This window comes from Lutra lutra, chromosome 7 (genome assembly GCF_902655055.1).
Source record: "Lutra lutra chromosome 7, mLutLut1.2, whole genome shotgun sequence".
Taxonomy (NCBI): domain Eukaryota; kingdom Metazoa; phylum Chordata; class Mammalia; order Carnivora; family Mustelidae; genus Lutra; species Lutra lutra.
In genome coordinates, this window is record NC_062284.1 from 131,778,798 (window position 1) to 131,785,146 (window position 6,349).

A 6,349-nucleotide genomic window follows, 5' to 3' on the forward strand; every position below is an offset into this window, starting at 1 on the left:
GAAGATAAAAGAGAAAAACAGCCCTGGCAGGGAAAATCCCCAGCCCGAATTAGCAAGCCCGGCTCCTGTCAACATGGGCAGAGAGGAGAGGGCAGCAGGGAAAGAGTTTCCATTGTCAGCCGACTTGATTTTTCAACCAAAATAAAACAGTGAGACTGGGATTTCTTTCTGGTTTTTACCCGAAAGCAGCTGCCCATCATGGCCGGGGGGTAGGCCTTCCTCGCCCGCCCTGTGCAGCCTGGTCCTCGCCTGACTGCTGGCCCAGAAGAGGCCCCGGGGATCTGAAAGCCACCGGCAGGCTCTGGGGTGGATGTTTCAAATGTCTGTTCATCACCTACGCCTCTCAGCAGCACGCCGTCCGGAGGGAAGAGGAGCCTTTCACGTGGAGGGTCTTCTTAATGATTCAAGAAGGTCACCAGGTCAAAGCCCAGAATGCAGGAACAGTGAGAAACAGTGAAATGAGCACTGTACTCGGAGTCACACCAACTGGGATTTGCTTTCTGACTTTACCACAATGCCTTGGCCTTGGCTAGCTCACCTGAGCTCGATGCCCCTCTAGCTCCATCTGTAAACGGAAGAGTGATAAAAACCCGCCCTGCCTGCCTCTCAGGGCTATTTCCAGAAGCAAATGATGGCATGGATTAGAATGCCCCCAGCAGACAGTAAAATGCGCTCTGAAGACAGCTGTTTCTTGTAGTGTTTGGTCTTACTGTGAGCACACTTGTAGCATTCTCAGTAAGCAATGCAACACTCACCTGGGCATTCTGGCTTTTGAAAAAGCCCTTGCTTTATTCCCAGTATGGCTGAAAGCCAAATGCTTGCCTTGCTAGTCTTAGGATGGATAGGAAGCATGGCCCTTATAGGATTTTGTATCCACTGGCTGGATTTCTGTCCTAAGGCAATGTTGTCCTTAAGGGTATGTTGAGTAAAACAAAATTCCTTCCCTCCTGGAAGTTATACTCAAGTGCAGGAGACAGACAGTAAACAAAAGTTAATATAGAATACGTCAGCTGGTGACAAGTGCTGTGGAGAAGAAGAAAAGGTGGGAGGAGGTTAGGGAATTCTGAGGGTCAGTGGGTTGTTATTTCTACACGGTGGTCTGGAAGACCTTACTGAAAGGAGGGCATCTGAGTAATGACTTGAAGGAAGGGAGGGAACATTCTGGCAAAGACCTGAGGTGTAAGTGTTTGGTGTGTTAGAGGAACAGCAGGAGATGAAGGTGGCAGGTATCAGGCCCATGTGGTGTAGGGCCCTGGAGGCCATGATGAAAACTCTGGCTTTTATCCTGAAAGACTTGGGGAGCCTCAGAAATACCACCTTCCCACTTTTGCTCTGTGGTTCTCTCTACCCTAGCCACTATTCGTGTCCTTCATAGCCCTTATCAAACTTTGTCATTATTTTACTAGTTTAATTACGTAGTTTGTTGTCCCTGTTTCCCTCATTTGACTGTTACCTCCATTTATGAATTTAATTCGACAAATGTTTATGGAGCACCTACATGCAGTGTCCGCGTGCAGGAGACACGGTTATGCTTTGACTTTTTCCCTGAACCTGATGGTGAATCCGTTTGCTTCTGCTGCCCCGCAATCCACACACCAAAAAATTCAATGGCTTGAAACAACCATTTATTTCGCTTGTGAGTCTGTGGGTCATCTGGAAGGTTCTTCTAGGAAAGCCTGGCCAAGGCTGGGTTCTGTCTCTGTCCTCAGACAGCCAGGAGGTTGGCTAATAATTCGATGACTTGCCTGGGTCAGCTCTGCTCCACATGGTCTCTCACTACCCTCAACAGGCTTTCTGCCTAGCAGTTGCCAGATTCCAAAAGTCAGCACAGCGGTGTTCAAAACCTCCTGAGGCCTGGGCTCAGAACTGGCACATTCTTCTAGACAAAGAGAATCCCAAGGCCAGCCCAGACTCAGAGGGGTGAGAAACAGACTTCACCTCTTGATAAGAGATTTAAGGACTCCTGGCCATTTCTGCAAACCCCCCACAGGTGAGGAGCCCTGGAAGGTTTTAGAGCAGAGGAGTGATGAGCTCTAACTTGGGTTTTAATGAGATCTTTCTGGAAGCCGTTGAGATTTTACTGTAGAGGAACACAGTAGAATCGGGAGACTAGTCAGGATTATGGCATTGGGTTATTATTATTGTTGTAATAAACCAAGTAAAAGATGTTGGTGACGTAGACCAGCGAGGTAGTGATGAAGGTGGTAAGAAGTAAGTGTTGTGAAAACCGATGACTGTGCCTCTCTTGTTGACGATCGCATGCCCAACGCCTGGTAGGTGCCTGGTGAAAAGTTGTCAAGGGAATAAATGTATGAATGAATTCCCACAGAACTCTGCTCAGACTTGGGGCCCTTGTCATGACCTGTGTTATCCTAGATCTTTCCTCACCCTTAGTGTATGGAAAGCTCTATAAGGATAAAAATGGTCATATTTGGGGCGCCTGGGTGGCTCAGTGGGTTAAGCCGCTGCCTTCAGCTCAGGTCATGATCTCAGGGTCCTGGGATGGAGTCCCGCGTCAGGCTCTCTGCTCAGCGGGGAGCCTGCTTCCCTCTCTCTCTCTCTCTCTCTGCCTGCCTCTCTGTCTACTTGTGACCTCTCTCTGTCAAATAAATAAATAAAATCTTTTAAAAAATGGTCATATTTATGTTTTAATTTAATTTAATTAATTTAATTTAACATTTATTAATACCTATTATAGAGCAGAAATCATACATAGGACTAAGACAGAGCCTGTACCTTCACAGAAAGAAGGGGAAGTAGTTAAATAACCAAGGTTCTTACCAGTGTTACTACATTCAGATGTTCTTTGCTCTTTGAGCATGTAGTAAATACAAGCAAATACTTGTTGAATGAATGACTGCTTCATTCTTGTTTCCAAATCAATATTTGGATTTAATATTTAACAGAGATTAAAGAAGATAAAAATGAAAAACTATCTCTCACACAGAAAGATGGTCTCTTTCAATAGTACTGATTCACTGATTGTGAATTATTTTTACATATTTAAGATTAAAGAATAGACACTTGTGTATCCACCATTAAGCTTAAGAAATAAATTATGAACAGAGCTGAAGACCCCTGTACCATACATCCCTTCCTAACCTCATTCCCTTCCCACCCCAAGGAGAGCCATTTTTCAGATTATGGTCTTAATAGTCCTGCACATCTCTCTATGGTGGGACCATATCTATACATACGCTTGAACCGATACATGGTGTTGCCATGCATGATTTTAGGCTTTTTACATTGTCAATATTTTTACATTTAATTTTTATTTTTTCTCTGTATCTGAAAGGTCGTAGCAAGGCTTGGGATACTGGCATCGTTCTGAGGTTATTTGGGAGATCTCCACAAAGCCACCAAAGAATAGTTATGCTATAACCAGTATCTGCTTGGTAGACATCAGCCCAAAGCCTCAGGATAATGCTAAGGTAGTATTTACAAGACACTCAGATCCCTTATGCTGACAAGGAACACCTGTGGGGACAGTTGTTAGCTCCTACTTGGCCATGGTACAATTTAGAAAACAGTGCCCCCTCTTGGTAGGTAATCCCAGGCCAAAGGGCTCAGACTAGTGAGCCGGTATTTGACTTCTAAGATTGGGGCTCTTGAACAGTGAACAGTTTGTACAACTGTGCCCAGCATCCTTGCTATAGATCACTTACTATGTGCCAGACACATACATTGATTCATTCAATTCTCACAATAGTCCTAGGAGGTAGTATTCCCCCCCCCATTTTACGGATCTGAAATCCTGAGGCATGGAGAAGTTAAGGAACTTTTTCAAGGTCGCACGTGGCAGCTGACTTCCCCAGAGCAACCAAGCTGACTTCCCCAGAACAACCGAGAGAGAGAGAAAGAGAGAGGGAGAGTGAGAGGAGGGTGAGGCAGTGCCTTTTATGACCTAATCTCCCAACGCTTCTGCTCTATTATATTCGGTAGAAGCAAGAATCTAAGTCCAGCCCACACATGAGGGGAGGCAAAGAAGTTTCCATCTTTCGAAGGGAGGACTATCCAAGGACTTGTGGACGTTTCTTATAATCATCACAATTTCCAAACAGATTTCTGTGGGGACATTTAGCTGGACTCAAGCAATCTGCTGTGAGACCAGGAGGGAGTCAAGGGGCAACGTTTTGCTCCTAGCTTTGCATCCAATCACTCTGGGACCTCAGGAAGATCCCTTTCCCTCTCCCCAGGTATCAACTTGGTGGAAGGGAATGCAAGAGAGGAAGACATGCCGGAGTCTACTTCGTGAATCTAAGACTGGCAAAGGGAGAAGCCCCAACACATTAGCTCAGGACTGTCTTTTCTTGGATTGAGAGCAGCAGACCTGTGGCCGGCTTGACCTACAAGCCCAACTTATTAGCTGTTGACCTTGAGGCCAAGTTACTTAATCTGTCTGTGCCTCGATTTCCACATCTATAAAATGGGAGAATATACCATTACCAATCTCATAGGGTTGTACAAGGATGGAATAAATTCACATTTGTAAAGGTCTTAAAAGAGCGTCACAAGAGGCATTTTTGTTAAATTAAACAAACAAACTTGTATTGCTCTAAGGAAATACAGCAAGCAGAGAAACTTGGAGCAAGCTGCTTTCGTGAGTAGATCGAAATGATTTATAATCAAGGCTGACACACTTGTATAACAAGGGCACCCCCCATCAGAATAGACCCAGGCCACCTCTGTATTGAGCAAATACCCTTTGAGGGGCTGAATCATGGTAGGTGGAAGAGGGGGTGGTCCTGAAGGAGGGGAAAAGGGAGGGGGAAGGGGGAACTCTAAGAATTCAGGGCAACCTCTGTTTGCCAATCTGTATTTCAGTGTTTTAATAACTGGTGTCATAATACTGGTGCCTGTTAAATCAGCCTTGTTTCAGAGGAGAAGAATGTTTGCAGGGAAACAGGCTCCTTCAGGTAACTGAAAATAGATGGTGTTGATTGCCACAAACTTGCCATCTTCCCACCAGTTCATTTCTCCAATTCCTTATCGCTCCCAAGGCCAGGACAGATGTGTACGGTTAACCCTTGAACAGGATTTGAACTACATGGGTCCCTTATACACAGATTTGGGAGGGATATGGTATAGCACCGTAAATGTATTTTCTCTTCCTTACAGTCTTTTTAACAACTTTAGCTTAGTTTTTTTTTTAGAATACAGGGTATAATATACACCACATACAAAATGGGTATTAAGAGACTGTTCATTTGTAAGGCGACTGGTCAACCACAGGCTATTAGTAGTTAAGTTTTGAGGGATTCAGAAGTTATATGTGGATTTTCAACTGGGCAGGGGTCGCACCCCTAACCCCAAAGTTATTCAAGGGTCAACTCAACTCAATTCAGTCCAACGCTTGCTGAAACTCAGCTCATTTCCAAGACTTTGGGATTGAACTGACCTGTGTCTTACAAGAGCAAGGATGCTGTGACCAAGTCATGAAGGAAACGGGCTAAACCAACAGTGAAACCAAGGAGGTTTCTGGGAGCTGTCAACCACACGCAGAGGCTCTGAGATCTGTGAGGAAGCCTTGAGGTCCAGATGGACCGAGAAAATGTTGCTGTTGGGTGCTTGTTCTTTACCTCAGTGCTCTCACCTGGGCCATGTTGGCACCTTCCCCAGAGGGCATCTGGCTAGGTCTGGAAACATTTTGAGTTAAGTTAAAACACTTTTGAGAGCAGAAACCTCCTGAGTGTCCATGGTGTGCTTCCAGCCCCGGTGGGGGCTGCCTTTAGAGCTAGGTACTTTTCCTTCAGGAGAATCATTTCAGAAGTCAGGCTTCCCTCCCTGGAAGGAGGTGCAAAATCTCCCAAGGCCATAAAGAAGGAAGGAAATACTCGCTTGGGACCTACCCTCAGCTAATCCGATCTAACTGGTCTGGGCAAGGGTATTTTTAAGAAGCTCCCCAAGGTGGTTCTAACAGGCAGCCTTTTGAGTAGGGGAAATCTCGAAGCACATTTCTCCGGGAGGGCGCACTTTGTGGCCTCCCGGTCCAGGTAGGCTTCCTGGCCCAGGAGGGAGAGACGCCACCCACCGACCTGGCTCTCCTGCCTCTAGGTTCACTCCCTCAGCCGCCCACACAGACAACAAGATTCCAGCGCCCTGAAGTTAGCTGGCTCCAAATCTGTTCTCATCCTCTGCTTTGAGCTGGTACTTGACCCGTTTAAGTTCCCCCAGAGTCTAGGCCACCACGGCATGCCACGCAAGACTGCCCCTGAGGGGGACTGAGGGTCAGGAAGTGTTGGCGGCCCTCCCCTGTCCTGCCAGGTGCTTGGTGTCGTCAGCCCTCGGGCGCCAGGGGCATTTCAGGCCCTGTGCCTCTGCCACTGAGAAACAATTCGCTTGGGAACTC